General features: G+C 41.0%; 1 pseudogene; it reads right to left on the reverse strand.

The window, feature by feature from the left end:
* Nucleotides 1–19,609: 19,609 nt before the first annotated feature.
* Nucleotides 19,610–20,525, reverse strand: LOC106829192 (heterogeneous nuclear ribonucleoprotein A1-like; annotated as a pseudogene).
* Between the last annotated feature and the right edge of the window lie 4,513 nt (nt 20,526–25,038).

The raw sequence follows: 25,038 nt of genomic DNA on the forward strand, positions 1-25,038 counted from the left end.
TCCTATTTCATACTCCTCAGGGAAGATGTGCTCTCCAGTAGGAACAGTCTCCCGGGGGAAGGTGGAAAGTATTTTTCTCTAGAGTTTTCTGGAGGGAGGTTAGAAAATGGCAACTGTTTGGGACAGAGCACTGGTGGCCTTCTGTGGAGCCAGCGATGGTTTGGAACATGAGTGGCCACACCGATTAGGGGAGGCAGAAGATGAGGGTGCCAGAATCCATCAAGACCATTGACAAAAAGCCACAGTATCTTTCCTTCCGCAACCTTAACATCAAAATGAGTATCTCTCCTCTACAGCCATCAAGTTATTGTCTTCTATGGCTAGCATGCTCCTAAACATCTGTGTTGTTGCATCACTAATGGACAGTTTTAGGGATTTCACAGGATGTAATCTTTTTAGTTACTTCAGTAAAATCCACGATGAACATATTTTTATCTCTGTCTGCATCAGGATCTAAGCACAAAGTTCTAATGAGCCACCATCTTCTTTCTTTGCTTCATTCATTCATTCAACATATATTATGCATTGAATTCCGTCAATGAACAAGAAAAAATCCAATGTGCTCATGCTTGTGGACTATAGTGAGGGCCACAGTCCTCTGGGAAATGTCCTCATGTGCAGTCCCTGGGTTGGGGTTCTCACATGACACTTGATACCAAGCAACACCAGTAACCCTCTCCTCTGTGTGGTTCTTCTGAGTAATAAACAAACAAAATTGGACAGCCAGCATGCCATACCCAAGGGGGCTTATGAAATTATTCTCAGTGGGCCCTAAAGGCTCTCAAAAGGTGAACAAATCAAGAGCCACTTTCTCCTATGCAAGTTTGCCAGTTCTGATTTTCCCACAGGCCTTCTTTCAAACTATCTTAGCCACTGCCCAACACACTGTGACAAGTGACAGGCACCTCTTTTCTTCAAGATAAGGGGAATCTTCAGATGAGAAGTGACTGTCATGGGGCCAGGGCATGAGAGCCTCTGGAGCCCACTGCCGTCTCCCTCAGCTGCAGAGGCGAAAGCCTGAGACCCTTGAGAAATGAGGATCAGATTGTGTTCAAAATACATCTCAACCTCCTGGGGCTGTCTGTAGCCATATAAGGAGCTGGTCAAGAGCTATTTATCAGAAAGGTTCTTGAGGGCAAAGAGAACCTACAGGGCACTTCAATTAGCTGAGCAGTCCCTGGTTCAGCTCTGATGGGCCTGCAGCTGTCACCAGCAGGGGTATTGGCAATTGACGTGGCACTGCTTTGCAATTTCATATCCAAGGACTACAAAGGTCCCCTTTCTCTCTCCCCAAGTCCTTTGAGTATCTTTGCCCATATTTGCACAGGGTCCTGAACTCCAGAAAATGTGAGAGTCTAAAAATAGCCAAGCTGTAGGCAAGTAGGTGTTTTAATCATGTACTTTAATCAAAGTGTCAAATGAGATTGTGCAACCATCACTGGTCAGCACAGCCAAAGACATGTCTTAAAAGGGTCATTCAGGTAATCCACCTGCTTTTCCAACATGATCCAAATAAGAACCGAGAATGTGAGTCATGACAGTTGCCCCAGGCCCCAATTTCTCTGTCTTGCTCCACTGTGATTACATCCACTGACAGCTTCAAATCCAAGGGGCCCTACCGCATCCACAGCAAGACTAACAAGTTCCACTTGGGTCTCAGTAAGAAATGTTTTCATACATGTAGATTTTTAGGACTCATATGTACATTTGCCTTCAAAAATATCCCTAGAAGTCTTTTAGTTTGGAAAGGGTCTCACCAGGTAGTTGAAAAACACACCGGGTTTTTTAAAATTAAGAGTTCCACACATCTCACAGCCAGTTTTCTGCCACAGAAAGGACTGAACCAAGCTTTGAGATATTTGTTTCAATTTTATCTCTCCAGGATGTTTTCTCCATCTCTCCTATGACATATCTGAATCCTGACTTGATTGGGCCTGTCATGTACAGAAAGCTTTTTCAAAAATTCGCCCTGTGTTGACACCATTATGACAGCACTCAGAACTTCATACTTTAATGTCTCTCTCTATCCTCCTATCAGATTAATTTATACATCTTTGTATTCCCAATGTTTAGTCCAGTGTTTGCATTGGTGGTTGTCAGTCAATGCTGAGCAGAAGGAAGGAGGAAGGAGGGAGGGAGAGAGGGGTGGTTAGAGTCCTAGAAGTGTTTTCCTCCCAAGCTGTATCATGTGAGAACTTAAGCTCCCAGACTTCACAGCTGGGGCACCTGTACCCTTTGCATAATGTAATTTGATAGTTGGAATTGAAATATTTCATCAGGTGTGTTCAGACCAATTTACAGAAGTCACTTGAAAATTGTTTCCATGTATGAGTGATAAAGAGCAAGATCAGCCTAAAGAAAGGTGTGAGGCTGGGATTCCTGAGAAATCCCAGATCCTCTGCTTGTTCCCCACACCCCATCTGTAGCCCATATCCTACTGTAAACCTCAGTCCTCTGGAACTAGAAGACATATAAATAGTCTTGAAGGCTAACAATGAACTATCCAAAAAAAGAAATTAAGAAAACAATCTCATTTATCCAAAAAATAAACTTAACCAAGGAGATTAAAGACCTGTGACTGCAAACTACAAAACATTGAGGAAAAAAGTCAAAGAAGAAAAATAAATGGAAAGACATCCCATGTTCATGAATTGGAAGATTTAATATTGTTAAAGTGTCAACACTACCTGAAGTAATCTACAGATTCAGTGAAATCCCTATCAAAATACCAATGGCATATTTTACAGAAATAGAAAAGACAATTCTAAAATCCATATGGAACCACAAAGGCCCCTGAATAGCCAAAACAATCTTGAGAAAGAAAAACAAAGCTAGAGGCATTGTACTTCCTAATATCAAAATATATTACAAAGGTGCAGTAATTAAAACAGTATTGTACTGGCATAAAGACAGACATATAGACCAATTGAACTGAATAAATAGCCAGAAATCAACCCATGCATATACAGTCAACTGATCTTCTTTTTTTTTTTTTTTTTTTTTAAAGATTGGCACCCGAGCTAAGAACTGTTACCAATCTTTTTTTTTTTTTCCTACTTTATCTCCCCAAATCGCCCCTGTACATAGTTGTATATCCTAGTTGCAGGTCCTTCTAGTTGTGGCATGTGGGACGCCACCTCAACATGGCCTGACAAGCAGTGCCATGTCCACGCCCAGGATCTGAACCGGTGAAACCCTGGGCTGCTGCAGCGGAGCGCGAACTTAACCACTTGGCCACGGGGCAGGCCCCTCAACTGATCTTCTACAAACATGCCAAGAATACATAATGGGGAAAGGACAGTCTCTTCAACAAGTAGGGTTGGGAAAACTGGACATCTACATGCAAAGGAATGAGATCGGACCCTTATACCATACACAGTAATCAATTCAGAGGGATTAAAGACTTGAAACTACAAAACTCCTAGAGGAAAACATAGGAGAAAATCTTCATGACATTGGTCTTGGCAATGATTTCTTGGACATAACACCAAAAGCAAAAGCAACAAAAGCAAAAATAGGCAGGGGGCACTATACCAAACTGAAAAGCTTCCACTCTGGGAAAGAAACAATGAACCAAGGGAAAATGCAACCTACAGAATGGGAGAAAATATTTGCAAACCGTATAACCGATAAGGGGTTAATATCCAAAATATATAAGGAATTCATACAATTCAATAGGAAAAAAACAAAAAACTTGATTTAAAAGTGGGCAAAGGACTTGAATAGACAGTTCTGTAAAGAAGACATACAAATGCCCAACAGGTATATGAAAAGATGTTCAACATCGCTATCAGGGAAATGCAAGTCAAAACCAATGAAATAAAAAAAAATACAAAAATGCCACAGTAAGATATCATCTCACAATTGTTAGGATGACCATTATAAAAAAAAAAAAGGAAAGAAAACAAGTGTGGAAGCCTTGTGCTCAGTTGGTGGGAACGTAAAGTGGTCCAGCTGCTGTGGAAAATAGTATGAAGGTTCTTCAAAAAACTAAAAATAGCATGACCATATGATCCAGCGATCTCAATTCTACATATTTATCCAAAAGAATTGAAATCAGGATCTTGAAGAGATATTTGTACTCCCCTGTTCCTTGTAGCATTATTCGCAACAGCCAAGAGGTAGAAACAACCTAAATGTCCATCGACAGATGAGATAAAGAAAATGTGGTCTATATATACAAAGGAATAACATTCAGCCTTTAAAAAGAAAGAAATTTTGTCTTATGCAACAATAGGGATGAAACTTGAGGACATCATGCTAAGCGAAATAAGCTGTTCATAGCATGATTCGTTATATGCAGTATCTAAAGAAGACAAACTCATAGAAGCAGAAAGTAGAATGGTGGTTGTCAGGAGATGAGGGAATGGGGAGCTGCCATGTAAAAGGTATAAAGTTTCAGTTATGCAAATGAACACATTCTGGAGATCTGCTGTCTAACATTGTGCTTATAGTTAACAATACTGTACTGTATACCAAAAAGGTTTTCAAGAAGGTAGATTTCATGTTATCTGTTCTTACCACGATGGCATAAAATAGTCCAAAAGTGTTTGTGGAATGCGTCTTCCTACCTTCCCTGTTCCTACCCTGACAGAGGAGTGTGAGTATTCTCTGTAGAACAAAAAAGGAAGTTGTTCCCTTTGAAGAGGGTTTCTCAACCTCATCACCATTGAAATTTCACGTCAGATCATTCTTTGTGGTGAGGGACTGTCCTGTGCGTTATCAAAGATTTAGCATTATCCCCAGTCCCTACCCACTAGATGCCAGTAGCAACGCCATCCTGCAGTTATGACCACCAAAAATGTGTCCATAAATTTTCAAACGTCTCCTGGGGTTGAAGTCATTCCTGATTGAGAGCCACTGTCTAAGGAAGAATCCAAACAAGCCTAGAAGTTGGACACCCAACGTGTCAAAGGTGAAGGTCAGATGCAGTATTTGGTGGTGGCATGACCTGGAAAGTCATTTTTCTCAGGAGGGCAGCATGCCCCATTGAGAGGGTAAATCTCCCCCTTCTGGCTTATGCAGCCTGAGTTGATGAGGACATCAAAGCACAGCTTGCTTTCAGTCTTTACCTAGTTTTCTGTTTCCAGGAAAATGAGAGAAGTACTCCATATTAGTTTCCTAGAGCTGCTATAACAAATTACCACAAACTAGTGGCTTAAAACACCAGAAATTCATTCTCTCACGGTTCTGGAGGCCAGAAGTTCAACATCAAGGTGTCAGCAGGGCTGTGCTACCTCCAGAGGGTCAAGGAGAGAATCATTCCTTGCCTTTTCCCATTTCTGGCAGCTCCCGGCATTCGTTGGCTTGTGGCTGTATCACTCTGATCTGTGCCTCTGTCTTCACATGCTCTTCCTCTCTGTGTGTCTCTCCTCTGTATGTCTCTCATAAGGACACTTGTCATTGGATTTAGAGCCCACCCAGATAACCCAGGATGCACTCATCTCAAGATCCTCAACTTGATCACACCTGTAAAGACCCTTTCTCTGAATAAGTCCACATTTACAGTTTGGGGGATGTGAATATACTTTGTTGGGGTCCCCCATTCAACCCATTACATACTCTAAAATAAAGCTCCATTTTTTAAACAGAGAGACTGATCTTTTTATATTTTATATTTTTTTTAACATTTGAAACAAACAAAAAATTAAGAAAAGTTGGAAGTGAAGTTGAAAAACTATTATTTTGAGATTTGGTTGTTGACATGATGCCCTATCACCCCCAAATACTTCAGTGTGCATTTCCTGCAAACAAGGCTGTTCCTCTGTTTAACCACAGCGCAACCATCGAGACCAGGAAAATGACACCAGCAGAGCACAGCATCCCCCTCCATGTGGATGGTCCCGTTCAAATTCCTCCAATTTTCCTAATACTGTTTTTATCGCAAAAGGATCTACTTCAGAATCACACACAGCCTTTAGTTGTCATGTCCCTTTAGCTTCCTTCACTCTGAAACAGATCCTCAGTCTTTCCTTGAGTTTCAAATCCTTAACACTTTTGAAGATTGAGGGCCAGTTATTTGGTAGAATGTCCTCCAGTTTGGGCTTGTCTGATATTTCCCCATGATTAGATTCAGGTTATGCGTCTTTCTCAGGACTGCTCCAAAAGTAATGCTGTGCTCTTCTCATTGCATTGGGTAGCGTATGTTTTCAATTTTTACAATTACTGGCAATGAAGACTTTGGTCACTTGATGAAAGTGTATCTGCCAGGCGACTCTCCTCTCTTTCCCTTGTAATTAATAAACACTTTGTGAGGAGGAACTTTGACACTATGTAAATGTCCCGTGCCTCATCAACTTTCAATTTATTAGGGTGTTTATTTATATCTGAAAGGACTCATGAATTCCTATTTTACTCAATAGGTTATAAACTGTTACAATCACCATTTTGATGCTCAAATTGTGCCACATTTGGCTAGAAGGAGCCCGTTCGGTCTGCCTCTGTGTCTTTTTGACATGTCCCCATCATTCTTCAATCATTTCCTTGCTCTCTGGCACAACAGGATACTCTAAGCTTATTTTGTATTTTCTTTGCCCCTAAAAGGAACTCTGGTTCCTTTTAGTGGAAAATGGACAGTGTTTTGAGAACCAGTGTGTTTGCTCTTGTGCATTTTCCAGACTGTTGTTGTGACAGTTTCTGCTGCTTCTCTCCTCATTCCTTCCACATGTCGTGTTTTTACCACCAGCAGGCCTCTCCCTCCCTCTCTTATCTCTGCCTCCAAATATCCCATTCTTTTCTATGTTGATATTTGGAAGCACTAACTGTGGAACAAGCAGCCACATAATAGCAGCCCCGTGCCCTGAGACAGGCTGCCTGTTATCGGCAGGATGCTGGACAACCCACTGGCCATGGGTGCAGAAACCTGGCTGTTATATACTTCCTCAATGGGCTTAAACATCTGAATGTGTGTGCGGCATTCCCAAGCACAAGCAAGGATTAGGACCAATGGCTGACTTACCATTTCACACTATGAGGACAACTGACTTCTTGATTTGCCTTAGTTCAGCTTTTCCCAAGACTGATCCTTAAAGTCTTTGAATTTGGAGGTCTTCCAATTCCAGGTCTTCCAGAGGTTGCCAGGTCTTCCCTACCTGGCATCTTTTCTCCTCTAAGGAAAGACAAAAGACCTAACAAATCCAACCATCCTAGCTTCTGCTCAGCTCAAGGACTTTCACTCAGAGTATGCCCTGGGGTAGTACCAATTGGTTCCCTCAAGATTGTGAATGGAACCTGGGGGTTAACATGGGCTAGCAACCCATACAGTGTTCACACACATTTTACCATGTCCTTTCAGTCTGTGGCCCAACTCCTGCCTTCTTGATCTGCTATGACAACCAGAGAAGTAGTCCCCTCCATGCAGACACTTCATCCCCCTCCTTGGGCTTTCTGATCTCTGCCAGCCTTCCCTTAGGTCTTTCTCACTGTGGACTTTTCAAGCATGACTTCCTATGGCCCCTCCATCCCTGGATTTAATGAAGTCTTAACTTTCCTCTTAAGCTACATATGCCCAACATTTCTATCCTCTACTCCATCCTCTCCTGAGTGGGCTTGAACCCTATGAAGCTGCCAGGGAAGAACACACCCGACCTCTTGGGAACCAATCTAGAGCCTAGCATGAGACCCTTGACATGCCTGATGAGAAGGGTTTGGAGAGAAGGAGAGAGAGGGTGTGGGAATTGTGAGGTCATGATGAAGAGTTGGAGCCAGCAGTCATATTGGGCCATGTGAAATTTAAACAAGTGAAGGAAGATGCTCAGAAAGAGGAAGAGGAAGCTGAACCACAGAAAGAAGCAGAGGGGCCATCAGTAAGAATGAAAAGTGGGGAGTAGCTACCTTGGTCTCTAATATCTTTCTAGAAACAAATGTCAGTTTGAAGCCTGGGGCGCTTCGCTTCTTGTCTGGGGACTCTGTCAGATCTCTACATCCTTACAACAAGCTGCCCTTTTTTGGTGTGCTAGTTTGAGTGGATTTCTGTTTGTTACCACCAAAAGAGTCTTGAACAGTCTTGATGACTGCATTGCCTTCAAGGTCCATGAAGCAGAGATTGTTCTCCCATGCCCTGGGAGAAGGGGGAGTATTCCTCTCACCTCACAGTGCTGCTTCCCAGATGTTTCTGCAACACCTTTGTTAAACAAACCATCCTTCTTTTTATGTCCATGTCCAACACAAGGATGTACCCTCCTCTTCCCCCTCATCCATTGATATCTGGAGACTTTTCCTTGTTCCCTAATAAACAAAAAGTTCCCCTCCTTTTCCTTCCCTTGCTATCATCCTGGGCAACCTCAGTGTTCACATGGATGACTAATGCACCATGTCAGCCCGACAGTTCCTTGACCCATCTATTCCAAAAATAATGAAAACAATATATAAAAAAATCACTAATATTTTATAGCTTAGGAAATTCTTTCCCAGTCATAATCTCATTCTGTTTTGATTTTTGAACTCCACTCCCAAAGCCAAACCATAGACTCATCCTCATAACTGCCTCATTTCCAAAACCCGGATGTCTTAATTTTCCTTCCATGAAAACAATTCCTTAGGCTCCTATTTTTTCCCTTTAGTTTCTCCCAGTAAGCCTTCTCTTAGGATTCACTAAGACCATTTTTCTTTACTCTTACATAATCTCACATGTTCCCAGTTCCCTTCAAATTTCTTCCTCAGCTCAGCCAGCATCCCGTGCTCGGCCATGGACACTCTGCATGACCAGCACCACCGCTTCTCTCAACCCTTGATCTCCACTGCACTCACCTTGTCCATCTTCAAGGCTCACTTATCACACCCACTCTCACTGCTGAGCCTCTTATCATTCAGGCATATCATTCTCTCTATTTATATCCTCTCTTGTCTCATGTCTTAGCTGGGCCCTCGTTGTAATTTAAAAAGTATTTTTTAATTCTTCCTCTCCATTTTCTTCTCCCAAGTCTAACTTCTCCTTCTCACCTGCACTCCTGCTCTCCTCGCTCCAATCTCCTCCAGGATTTTACCTCATCAATTTTTCCTCTCTTTCTCTACTGTCTCCATTTCAGGTCCCTTTTTCATTGACCTAAGTGAATGGTCAAATGTTTTTGCAGAAACCATCCCATCTTCAATCTTGCTTTTCCCTGAAGCCACCATTCAGCCTCTTCCCATCCCCTTCTTTAGTTTATATTCAATGCTCTGTCTCTGGTTCCTTCTTCAACCCTCCAAACTCTATTCTCAGAGAACCTGCTTTTTTCAAAGGAAAATGACTGCCCAATTCCTAATTCCAATTTACCACAAAGCCCTGGGAACTCTCCTCCTTTGGCCTTCAAGACATCTTTCCTCCATATTCCCCTTGAAGCTCTCTGATCTATGTTCTCCTTTGTCACCATTTCAATGTGAGCCTCTCCCAAAGTTCTCATTCTGGTCCTGGAGGGCCTTCTTGCTTCGCACTCTCTCCCAGGGCATATCATTCTCTCCCACATCTTCACCAATGTGCTTGTCACTCTCCCCACCCACCTTGACTCCACCCCATCTCTTCTGAGCTCCTGACCTACATTTCCAACTGCCAATGGGACATCTCACTTCAAACTTGGCATGTCTCAAACTGAACTTAGTGTCTTTCCCCTAAAAATTCCCCATCTTGCGTAAATGACACCACCAACCAGTCACGCACATGGAAACCCTGGAGACTGAATTCCCACAGTTAATCAGTAGCTCATATGGCCACATGGCCATACCGTTTTGTGTCCATTTCGTAATTCAGGTCCTGACTCCCTCTCCCTGATCACTTGCCATTACCCTCTTCCCGGTTTGCCTACCTCCAAGCTCCCGTCTTTTCAAGCTTCAAACACACGTTTAATCATACCATTTCTGCCTAAGACATAACACTAACTCCTCACTGTGTGCAGAGAAAGGCTCAGACTCCTTGGAAGGGCATTCATGGCCCTTCATTAATCCTTGACACATTTCCCACCACACCGTCTGTGCCCCTTGCTCCTGCCACACGAGTCTCCTCGCTGATCCCTGAACCTGCTGTTCTTCATCCCATGCCTCCACTTACTGTCTCTTCAACTAGAAAGATATTTATCTTCATTTTCTTTCAATCCAAATCCTCCCATAAGTGAAAGCTTGGACCAATGGCCATCTCTACTACGAAGCCTTCCTTGACCCTGTCTTGGCAGAACCAGCAGTTGCTCCTCTTGTCTCCCTTAGTGCACTACTTTTTGCTCTTAATTCACTCGCCCTTACGTTATAATTGGTTATTTTCATTTCTGTCTTTCATAAGAACTGTTTATTGAGTAACATATGCTCTTTGTTCTTAGCATCTCATTTAACATTTACCACAACTCTTCAATGTGGTATTAGTATCTCCCTTTGTCAAGGAGGAAATTGGGGCTCAATGAGGTTATGTTTCTTCTTAAGGTCACACAGCTGGTAAGGAGAAGAACCAGAACATGAACCTAGGTCTCGTTTACTCCAAAACTCATTCTCTTTTCCCTAGACCGGTTGTTCCCAATCTTCACTGTATATTGAAATCACTTGTGGAATCTAAAAACTATTGATCCACCCAGACATTCTGATTGAATTGGTGTGGGGTGTAACCTGGGTTTTAGGGTTTGTTATTTTTTAAGTTGCCCACCTGATTCTACTATGCAGCAAAGATCGGGAACCACTGCCCTAGGCTCTTCAGTGAGTCCCCCCGGGTCTGGCACACAGTATGTTTAATACATGTTTGCACTAAATCTTTTCTCCAAACGCTTTCCTGTCCACTGGACACTTTATTCCTAAATTCTAGGGTTGGCAAAAATTCAAAAGCAGATAAAGAAAGTAATTGTCTGGCTACTATGAGCCCCAAATTTATTTCCAGCGAAATTTTCCAAATCAATATAAAGAAGTTAGGAAGCACAGGCCAAAGTTAAGTTTTACCTAATTGATCCTCAATTGCCTTTCTTTGGCAAGAGAAGCTGGCTCCTCGGCATGCCCCAGCCCCTTCTCTTTTCATCACTCCAGCAGCCCTATGTTGACATGACTTGTCTCTATGGCCTGATCCCAAGGCAGAGCCTACCTTCTTTGGAAGAGAAGTTGAGGCTCTGTAGGGAAAGCATGTAGACAAGGTGCGGACCATGGCAACAATCAGGTCACACTCCCACAGTCCTGGATGCTGTTCCTGTGGCAGGGTGTCACAGCCATGCACTGCCCCAGGAATTGCTGGGGAAAAAAGTCCCATTGGGTCAGTCACTCCCCATGCTGCATTTACCCTCCCCTTTGTATAACTTGAGGTTACTTTATTATAGCCAAATTTGTGGAAGGAAATTTGCAAGCTAGACTACTTCTTTAAAATGTTTTGTCCCATTAAGACTTTATTTATAACTTTTAATATTAAATTCCATCAATGAGGAAACATCACCTGATAAAACTGTGCTGTGAATTTATGTGAACTTCCTGTCTGAGTAGCATATGCACTCTTATAAAATTCTATTAAAGCTTCTGTTTTGCTGCATCGAAGGAGAAAACAACTTAGAAAACCTTTCAACATCTATGAATGCCATAAAACTTCTCTTCTCAGATCTTATTGGATTCAGATGTTGGTCATTGCTAGCAATCACCTAGAACATATCATCTTTTCTGTGTGCTCAAAGTTCTGGATTAAATAATTCATTCACCAAACTTCATTTGGCGTCCTCCCTATGTGCCCACACATACCTATTGTCTGTAACACAGAGCCAAGTACTATTGGGAGCTTTATGGCTCACACAGTAGTGTTCCTTTATAAAATGCCTAAAGCTAAGTTAAAGAATCTTGGTTAAGTGATATTCTAAGGCAATAATTAAGAGATGCTGCAGGGCCTGAAATGACTGAGTGCTAAGTGAATGGTCCAGGTGGCGGCTTGTCATGGAAGGTAGAGGAGAGACACAGGTGGAGGCCATACTTTTAATGCTAACTTTTGAAACTCAGCTTCTTTGATTGTGAGAACAAGAGAGTCATATTAGAAATTTGGTTTCGAGATCATCCCACCCTCATCCGTGGTGAGTCTGAGGGTCTGTAAGAGTTAATAGGATGGCATGGCCATGGAGACTTTCCTGCAGTTAGGCATATATTCAACGTGGAAGTGGGGGAAAGTTGCAAAGGAAATGAGCCAGGGCTCAGTCAGGAAACACACGCCACACTCGTTATAGTAACAGAGACAATTTAATATAAAGAACTGATAACCAGGTTCTAGAGAACATGAAGGAAACCCTGAGGTGTAACAGAGACGGAAGTGCAGGAAGCAGCTACCACCCATAGGAGTAGAGGAACAAAGGGAAGAGGTTGGAATTATTAGAAATTAGAAATTTGGAGAAGAGGTCTCAGGGCTGAAGCAGGAGTCCTGCCCAGACGGTGCTGGGGTCTCTCAGAGCCACAGTGAGGCTGGTTCTGGATGTGAGGGAAACCCACAAACTGGAACTAGCTGCTGCTGCGGGAAGAACTCTTCCTGAAATAACATCCACAGGAACTTCCAACAGAAAGGAGAGCGTCCCTTCTTCCTCCTTGGGCCTTAGTCTCCCTCTAGCGCCTCCTTCTGGAAGATCCTATCAAGGAGCAGCGGGCAAAGCAGAAATGTGGTTTGCAGCCTTATCCCCAGGGCCCTAGCTGAGCACAGAAGGGTGGGTTTGGAGCTGAGAGAGAACACTCTCAGTTCCAAACCCTAGGAGCTCCAAACCCTAGGAGGGTTCACCAGCCCTAGAAAAAATGGGAATAGGGCAGCGACAAGCAAGGGAAACAGTTTAAACAAAGTAGTAATAATTTCTACTATGTCCAAGCGTCCACTTTGTATCATTTTACCCATTCACTGGTTCATCCTCATAACAACCTTATGGAATCAGTGCTATTATTCACCCGTGGCAAAGGAGGAGCTGTAGCTCAGAGAGGTTAAATAACCTCCTCATGCTTATCCAGCTCGTGAAGAGCAGAATGGAGATCTGAACACAGGATTTTTCCATTGCAAAGCTCTTCCCATCACAGGATGCATAGTGTTTCCTGAAAATGTGGTTGGCACCTCTAAGCAGCCCCGAGTAGATTGACTAGAAAGATGAGGATAGATTTAGAAAGGTAAGTTTTGTCTAATTTGTGGAGGGGTAAGGGATTTGGGTCTTTTAGGCAATGGGCACCAGTGAAAATTTTGGAAAATGGCAGTGAAATGGTGGAAACGTTTTAGATTTATTTGGAAAGAGTGAGTGAGCAAGATGGGTTGAAGAGAAGAGTTTGGTGCCAGCGAGCCTCATTATGGACTAATTATGATAATTTAGAAATGAGCTGATAAAGGCCTTGGTTTGGGTGGTGGCATTGAGAAAGAAAAGGAAGGGGAGAAATATTTGGATGAAAGACTGAAGGGGAATGGTTGGACATAGATGTTGTATGAAAAGTAGGACTTCAAGACATTTTCACATGTCGAGGTATATGGGGTAAATAGGTTCAAAACTTAGTTGGCTTGAACTAAAAAGCCTGACTTATGGCCTATCAGACATATGTTGTACATCTGCTTAACCACTAACGTAGAGAATGCACTCTCTTAAGAACGCATACTTTGCCTCCTACACCCTATTGGTAATGCCCGGATTAGCCCTCTCCTGACATCACCATCATGTTGACCTGCTAATTTGCAACTGAACACCTCTTTGCAATTTTGATGAAAATGTATCCTCATTGTGTTTAATCTATGTTCATTGTTCTAAAAAGATATAAAACTGTACTGAAACCCATGCTTCTCCAGAACGCCTTCTAAGGCCTTCCAGGGTTACAACCCTCGCTGTGGCTCATAAGATAGTCACCCCAATTTTGATTTATAGGGTAGTTATGGATCATTTGTGTCGACAGACTCAAAGATAATTCTCAAGTTTTGGGGCCTAGATAATTGGCAGAATAATGATACAGCCTTCAGAAATAGAAATTCTGGGAATTTTTCCTTTCAGAATGTGGCCTCTGCCTCCCTGCACTGCCCCTATTCCCCCAACACACTGTGATAGCAGAGGATTCCCAATGCTCTCCCGTCTCAGCCTGAGTTATCAGCAGTAAATGTGATAATTTAGAATGAATTGAGGGGTAACTACTTACTGCTTAGTCAGAGAAATACTAGATTGGAGATTAGGAACTGGATACGACTATCAATCTGCTGTTATTCGCTATATATTTGACTTTACCCAAGTTATTTAACAGTGTGGCTAAGAGGATTTATTGGGATGATGGCTATCAATGGTTCTCTAACTTCAGTATTTATCATAATCACCTGGGGAGCTTTTATTTTTTAATTTTTATTTATTTATTATTTTTTTTGAGGAAGATTAGCCTTGAGCTAACATCCGTGCCCATCTTCCTCTACTTTATATGTGGGACGCCTACCACAGCATGGGTTGCCAAGCGGTGCCACGTCCACACTCGGGATCCGAACCGGCAAACCCCAGGCCGTGGAAGGGGAACGTGGGCACTTAGCTGCGCCACCGGCCGGCCCCAAGGGAGCTTTTAAAAATACCAACGCTTGAGCCTGTCTTCAGAGTGTCTGATTCAATTAATCTGGGATAGGACCTAATCTTATTTTGTTTTTTGCCAAGGGTGGGGCCTGTGTGGGGTGGGCAGGTCAGGGAGGGTCCAGGGGGTAGGGTGAGCTGGGGTGGAGGGAGTGACCAGGGCCTAGTCTTTTTTTAAAGTCAGCACCTCTGGTTAACTATTTGAATGCCTTCTCACGTGCATTCTCCACTGACCCCAGAGATTTTCACTACCCCTAGTCCCAGGGGTTGTCAGCACAAGAGAATTCATGCAGAACTGGTTTACCCTATTGAAGAAGATGATGAGCATCTTGCAGGATAAAAGGACCAGAGAAGACAAGATCTCTGCTTGCAAGTAGAGGCACAGCCCATTAGGCATTTTGGGTTTTTATAGCCTGAAACAATGAAAACATATTTAAAATTTCAATTGGACTTATTTAAGAAGAGCAAGAGTCTGCTACTCTACCTCATTAATTTTATGTGGGTACCATGGGGCTCTCTGAGAGGGATGGCTCTTCTAAGAGTGCAGTTCTTAGAAGGGCAGCACATGAAGTTGTCCAAGCCCCGTAGAGCCCCAATTCACCCAGACGGTAGGTACTAAAGTCAGCACTTAAGGAAAAGTATAATCCAAAGAACCTTGAAATTCCCTTATACAAATATGAAGATAGTGGAGCTCCTCTTGCACAGTCAACGCAGTTTTCCTCTAGTGTTGAAACAGATCACTTATTCTTCCCTAAACTTATTCTTCCCTAAGGGGTGGTTGGTATATGTTTAAAAATGGCCATTTGTACCTAAAAACAGTGTCTTTAATACAAAATTCAAACCTAGAGGACTGAGATGCTCCGGCTGAGAGAGTCTGTGACTGAGAGGCAAGGAGGCTGACTGAAGGAACATTCGTGAGTTGTCACAGTAGGAGCATTGGCCTGTTCTAGCCTACTACATCTCCCCTGAAAGCAGAGGGCACACATTAGCTTTTTAAGCTAGTATATCTGGGTATTGTAACTACTAGGTATAGAAACGAAGGCACAAATCAGTTTGGAGCAGAATTTCATTAGAGGGGAATCATTTGCATGCCCAGATTTAGTTATGCTAATGTAAGGGTACCGGCCTCTCCCTGCCCTAGGGAGAGGATGTAACAGAATCTTTTAAAAATTCTTGTGGCTTATCAGTTTGCAAAAAGAGCCCTGGAGGCTTCTGGTAGGAAAGGAGTGTGAGACCTCATGCTCCTCTTCCTGAGAGTTGAAATTAGAGAAACCTCTTTTTAAGAGTGTGGCCCTAACAAATACCTGCTGGTCTGAGAGGACTCCAAGAGCCCCAAAGGCATCTTTATTCTGAGAGAATCTTCTGGTGATCCAGGCTCCATAAAGAGAGGTTCCAACAAAGCATGGTTGATATGGCTGAGGAACCTCTGGACCTAGCCACCAAGACATGCTGTCCCTCTTTAAAACAATGGCTGAATGTGTGAGTGAAAACTACTCTTGGAGCCCAAGCGAGAGCTGTGGATTGTGCCGGGATCCAGCCCAAGAAGGGTATCACCTGATCCGTGGGCTGGAGCCTTGCAACTCCACAGGAGTGGTGTTCAATGATGGCACCCTACCTATAAAAGTCACGGAAGCAAAGATGCCTGTAGACCAAAGGGACTTTCTAGTTATGCTGTTTGAAGTTTCACTGACCAGTTGCCCTGAGGAACTCAAGGGTAAGTTTGGAAGCATTTAACTGTTTTTCCAAATTGTCTTTTTTCTCTTTTATTATGTTAAGGAGATGCAATCACCAACCACCCTGAACCAGACCGAACCTGGCCACAAGAGCTATGCCTAGGCCCTTTTCCTTATTTCTAATGCTAAGATCTCTCCAGGAGGAGCATAGGCCTTATTACGGTAACTTGCAGTGTATGTGGAAGCATGTTTTCCAACTGAGCCTATGCAAGCAAATACCCTCCCCTCCCTTTTGAATATTCATTCCCCATCCAAAATAAAAGGTCCCTGCTTCCCTTTGTTTGAGGACACCATGACTCTGGAAGTGATTCCTCATGGTCTCCTATTTGCTGCAAATGTACTTTACTTTGTGAGACAACTACTTCTGGTGGAAAGTCTGATTTAGCTTACCAGGAGGGAGCCCACTCTGGTTTCCGTGACAAAAGTACTGACCCACTTGGATTCAGTGAGTCCCTGGGATTCTTGGGCAATTTGAAGTGGGAGCCCCAAGAGAAAGATCCTGGATTTCTGCTAATTAGGATACATGGATGAACAAGCAATAAATTGGGGAAAAGTGTGTAAAGCTGATAAAGGGTGTTATACCAGTTATACTAGCTTTCAAGCTCCAATTATTCATTTGTAATGGGAGTAGGAACAATACAATTCTTAGTAACATGCTAATATTTATGTGTTTTGTTGGGACCTGGAATTGACCACCCCAAGATATGTCTCTCTGGCATGATGATTACTTGGGGCTGGTTACTTTGCAGACAGGAAAGCAACTGAAAAGGAGAATTTACTTACCCTTTGTAAGAGACATTTACATTGTAAAGGAAATCTCCATCTGTAAAGATATCTCCCTCTCTGTACCAGGAAGAAGGGGGGATGACCTTATCTCTAGAAACTCTTAATCAATGGGAAAGGCAAGGACTTAAATCTGCATTTGTTTATTGTGGTTGTCTGGTAACCTCCTGTAACTGATTCCCCCACCCCCAACATCCTCCTTTGTCTTTTGCTGGATATGATATTTAAGGTGGTGGCTTCAGCCATTTTGGCAAGTTGCTCAGCTTGCCTGAGCCTCTCCCATCTATATATGTTATAAAGCTTTGTTTAATTTTCTCCTGCTATTCTGTCTCATGTGAATTTAATTCATTCTCTGGCCAGACGAACCCAGAGAGGGTAGAGGAAATGTCTTCCTCCCCTACAGTTTCAAGACAACCAGCTCTCAGGGACCATTAGGCATTTGAGATCTTTTTCATCATCTACAAAAATTAACCAGAGTATGAATTTCAGATGCTTTAATAAGTGGGTCACCTAAATATTTACTTGAAGACACTTCCTGAGCCACATGGTAAGTAGGGAGGTATTGAAATTACTATATAAAATCAGTTTCGTTGACTTTAAGAAGTGTTTAGAAAGTATTTAATAAGTATTTAATGGTCTTCGGTCCTTATATTTTAATTAGTATGGGTTATTATTCATCAGATTAACACTAAGAAGTCAACACTGTCATCTATTTGTCTCTCAGGGAAATTTCTACAGTAATTTTACAGTTGTAATCAATCCACAAAACACCCCTGGTAAGAGGTTGGTTTATATACTTAGGCAGGGATTCAAAGTTGGGGATTATCTTGATACATAGTGTGTACCATGCTTGAGAACAGAAATCGGAATTGCTTGCAGAACAGTTGAATCATATCTATCCACTCTTTATTTTAAAAGTATATTGGTTTATTGAATATCTGCTGCATACCTGGTGCTCTATGGTTGAATCCAGAGTGAGAAGTGAAGGGAAATTGGTGCACGGAAAGGGCGGGAGGGAGGGAGAGAGAGCCTGCCTAAAAGAAACAATCATAATCATCCTTGGCTGATCTTGTATTAGAATTGTAGCTTTATAGATTAATTTTAGTAAAAAGTTGACATTTTACGATATTAAATCTTTTTGTGGTAGTCTCTCCGTTCATTCCGAACATCTCTTATTTCCATTACTAAAGTTTTGTAGGTTTTTCTTACACTTCTGCACAGTCACTATTGTTTATTCCTAGGTATTTTTATTGTTATGATGAGCAATAGAATCTTAACCAGTTTCTCCACTTTCAGTCTCAGTCCTCCCACATCCACACCTACAAATTTATTCTCCTTTTAGATTGATCAAAGAGTTTAAGATTTGTTATCTCTTTACAGGGTAAGAAATTATGCATTTTTTGTTTTAATAATTATCCTTAAAATTTTAACATGCTTACTTAACAATGTCTAAAGTTTATGAATATTTCTACCCTCCTTCTCAACAATATAAAAAACTTAAAGTGCTTAAATTTGAACACTCTCCTTCCATCTTGATATTGTTGCCGATACTCTATTATGCCTTGTTTTGTTACCAGAAATTAGTAATTACTAGTTATTTTTACATATTTAGTATTGTAAATTTAACTGCATGTGTAAACGTTTATTTGTTCTTCATGTCCTCTTGCATTACTTTTGGAATATATCTCCTTTTTCCTGAAGTTCCTATAGATAGAGTCTGCTCTTGGTAGATTTTGTTTGTCTGAAAGTGTCTTTATTTTACCTTTGTTCTTTAATGATAGTTCAGCTGCATATAAAGTTACAGATAATTATTTTCTTTCAGGGTTTTCAAAATATTATTCCATTGCCTTTTTCTTTCCATCATTGCTTTGGAAAAGTCTGGTTTGGTCTGATTATTTTCATTTGTAAGTAACTTTCTTTTCTCTCTGATAGCTTTGGATATCTTCTCTTTTGCCTCTACTCCTTGCACTTTCTCTGCAATATGTTTTAGTGTGGATTTATTTTGTTTATATTACTTGGAATGTGTGCTGCTTGAAACTGAAGGTTTATATCTTTCATCCATTCTGGAAAATGCTCATCTTTCTCATTTTCTTCTCTTCTTTCTTTCTGGAAATTCCTATTATAAAATATATGATGGACTGATTCATTCTACTTTCCATGTCTCTTAACTCCTATCATATATTCTATTTCTTTATATCTCGGGCAGCATTCTGGGTAATTTCCCTAGATCTATCTTCCACTTCCCCAACCCTCTCTTTAGCTGTATCTACTTTCCTGTTCACCACATCTGCTGAGTTTTTTTTTAAAGAACATTTTATCAGCATCATGACCAGACTATTACATTTAGCAATTAACAACATGTGAACAAATAAAAACACCCTACATCAAAACTTTGTGGAATGCTTTGCACTTTCCACAGAACAGAAACGAAAATATCTGTTATTCAGTTAGTCACAAACATAGTCCTTAGTTTTTTTTGCCCATAAGAGCATTTCCTAAAACATCTCTTCTTGTAGCAATTAGACCCTGCCACTGTGGTTGACTGAGTTCACAAACCTCTTGTAACCTGTAGCTTTTCTGTCACTTCTCTGGCTATCCTCTTCTGCTAACCATTTTTTTTCTTGACAGTAATTAAAATATTCTGCCACTGTCATAACTACTGGTGTTGCTGGGACACTCACAACCACCTTAGTTTTGTGGAGTAGCAAAGTATTGGCCTCTACCACCATAAGGACCAGAACTTCTGCCTCCAAAGTTTCCTCCATTCATGGGTTCGAAATTTAAAGATTGATTGTTGTAATTTCCAAAGTTATTGTAGAGTCCATCACCTGGAAAACTGCTTTCGTTATTACCAAATCCATTACTGCCCTCATATTTGCCACCACAGTGGCTGACACCAAAGCCATCACAACCATTGAGGTTTCCTCCATAACCAAAGTTGTCATTCCCTATAAAATAACCTCCACAACTATTGCCAAAGTTTTCAGAACTACTTTGACCTGACTGAGGCGCTAGCCATGTCTTGCTTAGCCAGGGGTCTCATTACTTCAAAGTATGGTGTTTCTGAATGATAGTCTTATTTATTGAGTTATGTTCACCAAAGGTTACAAAAGCAAAGCTTTGCTTTTTGTCACTGTTCTAGTCAGTAATTATTTCAATCACCTCAATCTTCTAGACTACTCAGAATAATCTCTTACATGATGTTCTTCAGCTTTGTCTTTAATGCCACTAACAAAGATCTTTTTCATAGGTAACTGGGCATCCAGTCTTTGGAAACCTTTTGAGACAGCCCTCTCAGGTTCCACGACTCTTCCATCCACCTTGTGTGGCTTTGCATTCATTCATGACTGCATCTGTCTGCACCACAATGGCATATGTGACAAACCCAAAGCTTCTGGAGTGCTTCAGGTTTGGAACTTTCATTACCACATAATCTGTGAGCATTCCCCATGGCTCCTCAGTCCCCCACTGGTTATTTTAAATTCAAACCTTTAATGAAGAGCTTCTGCAGTTTTTTGGGCTCTTTGGGAGACTCCGAATTATACATGATGGCAGCAGAGGAAAGACTTTAATGATGCTTCCTCAGCTGTGGCCACAGGAAGAAAATCACTGAGTTTCTAATATCAGTGGCTATATTTTTAATTCCTGGATATTCTTTTTAGTCCCTTTTCAAATATCTTTTAGCTTAGTCTTTTTCCTTTAAGTGTTATGTATCTTATTCATGTTTTGTATCCATTTTGAGTTTTCTTCTATCATTCCTAAACAGATTTGTCTTACAGTCTGTGTATAATAATTTTTTTTATCTGATATTCTTGGGAGTCTAAGTCTGTGGTTTGTTTTTCCTGTGACTCTCGATCACGGTGGCTTATTTTGTGGCATGTTTTATAATTTTAGATTATGAACACAGCTTTGGTGAAACTTCATCTGAAAGAATCCTCTACAGGCTGGTTGAAAATGTGACCCTTAAAGAAGTTTTGTTCTTGGATCTGCTAGGCACCTCCATCTAGAACTATTGTTTTGTTTTAGGCTAATTTCTTGGCTAGACAATTCCTGGAGCGTACAAGTTATGTAAATTCTAACATAAACTAAGATGAAGAGAGGCTTATAGCTGTAAATGGTCAGAGCTGTAAGTTTATTTTAATTACTTATTTTTCCATACCCTAATCCCATTTCACAACAAACTGTAGTTCCCAGCTGATCCCCTATGCTGGTGGTCAGATTTTGCTCTTATTGAATGTACAGCCCTTTGAAGGTTCTGACTTTACGTGGGAAGGGATGAGGTGTTGTGTCTTAATTCCACTTCCTCACTTCAGAAAGGCCCAAGACCTTATTTTCTGTACTGGCATGCCCTTTAATACCCAATCTTCTACATGGGGAGATTAGTAAACCTCCAATAGGGCGCCAAAGCTTGAATTTTCAGCTTCCTCTTCCTTTCTGGCCTTTGGAGCTTTCCCGTATTTGAGGGTGGGGGTGGGGAAGCTCACACACACATTTCAGAGGATGCTTATTTTATCTTTTGTAGAATTTCTGAGCATTTGCAGCGGGAGGCTTCTTCTTGAGATGTTTAGTCTTCCACATTACCAGAAGAGGTCTCATTTATTTCATTTACCTTATTCAATGCTGTTTCAAGAAAATATTTGGTAGATGGCAAATTGTGCCAGATATTTGTTGAATACATAATTGCTGAATTAGGGAATAAAGCTGAATAACATTCATGCATTTTAAAAGAAAATTTCAGAAGATAGGTTCTTAATCCCCAGGCAGCATTGGTAAAGGTGAGAATTTTAGGCCCCATTCAAGGATAATGAAAAGAAAATGACATTTGGGGGTGAGCTTTTCCCCCTCATGGTTGTCAATATAATCTACCTAGGGATCTGATTCTGCTACAGTTGTTATAAGGAAAAGTACTTACATGTCCAAGAAATAGGAAAATTACTTTTGGACATCATCTCACTCTATTTATTGCTCCAAAAGAATGAATCACATTCTGGGTGGGTTTACACTCCCTAGATTTTACTTATTTATTTATTTTAAGGGCCTGTAATCTCATATTTCTTAGTAGCTATATTACAAATTAAAATGCATATCTGGGGACAGTTTTTCTTTTTCATCATGAGTAAACATGAGTGTAAATCTATTCCATATACTTTTAAAATAATTGTAATAAAATAATTGTAGTAAACTTGTAATAAAAATTCTCTCCTGACCCATTGTTTAAGATTCCATTTAGACGAAGATTCTCTCTCACTCTCCTACACTCCTCAGATATTCATGTAAGAACTTATCCTTGGTTCCTTTACATTCTGAAGAAACTTTCCTTTTGCTAATTTGGCCACCATCCGCAACAATCCTAACCACAAAACTGGACTGAGCGAGCAGTGGATTAGAGGTCAATTGGAGGTCAGTGATAGCAACATGTATTACTCTAGTCCTGCTAGATTGTTTCTAGACCAGAAGGTAGAGGAAAGATCACCTGTTGTTCTTAGAAACATTATCTAATAATCTAGGATTATACAAATCTTCCCAGTTTGCTATGGCGAGAAAGACCACCCATACTTCATGTTAAACCAGGTGAAAATATTATTGCTAATAGATGTTAATATCATATGTATATGCACCTTGTACCTTTAAAAATATTGTAAAATACATTGTTGCATTTGAATATAATTTGAAAAATATTTCTTGGCCATTGTTGCTAAGAAAATTTTAACTATATTATGAAAAATATTTTACAAAATTATTGACATGTTAATTCAATCCGATTAATCAAGCATTAGGTAGGGGTTTGGTGAAAACTCTTAAATAAATCATGATTCATACCACGTTTGGACTGATACATAATATTTTTGAACCATCTGTAATTGTGGATTAATTCTGCACATGACAGAGAAAGTAGATTTCTTACGAACAGAAATCTCTGATTTTCTAGGAGAATCTCAAAACTATTTTAAATAAAAGTGCTTTGTTAAATATATAACTAAAAGTCACTTTCTGGTAGAACTTTGCTAAATATGTATCTACATATGATTTGCTGTCTGGATTGCATACAAATGAAATCAGAAATCATAGAAATCCTTTGGCAGTCCACATGTCCTCATTTTTGTTTGGAAAATATCATCATGGAACCAACTCAGTCATTTCCAATACTCCATTGGACAGAACACTTCTCGCTGAGTTTTAATCAGAGGGAGCTCTGGCGGGCTGGAAAGGACACTGGAGGGAGAGTTAGAAGACAAATATTTGAGTTCAAGCCCTGCCTCTTATAAGCCTTTTTATGATCTTGGGCAAATTACTAAATCTCTCTCAAACTTGCCTCATCTGAAAAAAGAGGATAATCATATCTATATCTAAGTGTGGTTCTAAGGACTAAATCCAATCACGCATGTGAAAGTGCTTGTAAAATAAGAAGTGAAGGACCCGTGTTCCGTGTTAGCCCTCCCAGAAGGCTCTGAGCAAGGGACGTCGGTCTTACTCACTATTGCATTTCCAGTAGGTAGCACAGTGGTTGACTCACAGACTGAATGAATACTAACTATTCTTTCCTGAAGATGATTCAGAGTGTCTTGCTTACAACACAGTCTGAACCATGAAATTTCTTTTGTTTTCCCATGAATAACATGCAGAGGTTGGAATAAATGATGTGCGTTGCTCCTTCCGAATGTGACATTCTGTGATTCCATGAATCATCACTCTCAGGATGCTGGAAGTGTCACGTGACCTCACTGCTTTGTTGAAGTCCCATATCCATATGACAGAACAATGTAATTTTCAGAAACTGTTTAATTATATGCCTACAATATGCAAACCAGAGGGGTCATCTTCACCCAATCATTCAGTTAGTTCAGAAAAAATTAAGGAATCACCAGTGAATGCACGGTTAATAGACAGAAGCAGCATTCAAATTCATTTGTCTGTATAGACAGTCTACTGAGTAATTCTTACTCCAGTTACTAAACCCTGTAGAAGATGGAAATTTCTCATCTGTGAATCATGATTCTAATAGTCTCCAAGGGCTGCTGTAAATACTTTAAAAAACACAAGTGCTTATTATTTCATGAGAGTTACTGAGAAGATAAGGCATTGTTTATAGTCACAGCAACATATCGGAAAATTAAACCCGTCCTCCTTTCTCCTTCTAGTCGGACTCTCAGTCTGGGAATATTTGTCTTGATTAAGCATGAGTCCACAATGATGACTGTGAGTTCAAGGTCTTTCACGAAGTCTTCATTACTATCGGAGAATAATGATCAAGGGGCAGATGCCAAAGTTTCTACGGGCGGGCAGATTTTTGGAGACTCCAATTCAGATTTCCTTTTCTGTATTTCCTGCTATTTGTTTGGCTGGAGTGCGACCTCCACCTGTGACATGAAGCCCCTAAACATTTTCAGATGGGTTTGTCAAGCTCCCCAGCCTCTGCTGAAGTAACCAGCGTGAGCAATCCGGCTGAGTGGATACTGAATGCATCTTCCTCATTTAATTGTTTGCGGTGGTTTTACAGTCAGTAACGTGATTCCTCTCATCTGTGGAACTTAGGAGAGCCTGGACTGCTATTAAAATAGGACTTGGTCGACTGTCTGGGGAAATCCAGAGCCTGTGATTCAATTACAGGGGCTTTTACAGGGTCAGTTGCTACTCGGAAATTACAAAAGCAAGTTAAGTGTCCAAAAATAGCCTAAATGGTAAGTTGATCACGTTGATCAGATTTTAATCATGCCATATTATCTAGAACTAGGTAAGAGCATAGAGGAACAGATAAAGAATCATTCTGTTCATCTAAGTGGTCCCCATCTACCCTTTACCTCTTTGAGTAGCCTAAAATATAAATTCAGTTTGGTCCACGAAACATCATCAAGTGAAAGAAGACAGGTTTTCTGCTTCCTTCTTTCAGCCAGTTGTTATCTGCCCCAAGTTCTCCAGCCACCTGGGGTTACCTTTTCTTTTGTCTGCACCCAGGCTTCTTTCCTTCTCCATCTGCCCCGTCTCGTATCCAGCATGTGCTGTCCCTTTCCCACCTTGGTTTGCGCATGTTGGACAGCTCTTTGATTGCTTCACACCACTAA

Source organism: Equus asinus, chromosome 1 (genome assembly GCF_041296235.1).
Source record: "Equus asinus isolate D_3611 breed Donkey chromosome 1, EquAss-T2T_v2, whole genome shotgun sequence".
NCBI classification, from domain to species: domain Eukaryota; kingdom Metazoa; phylum Chordata; class Mammalia; order Perissodactyla; family Equidae; genus Equus; species Equus asinus.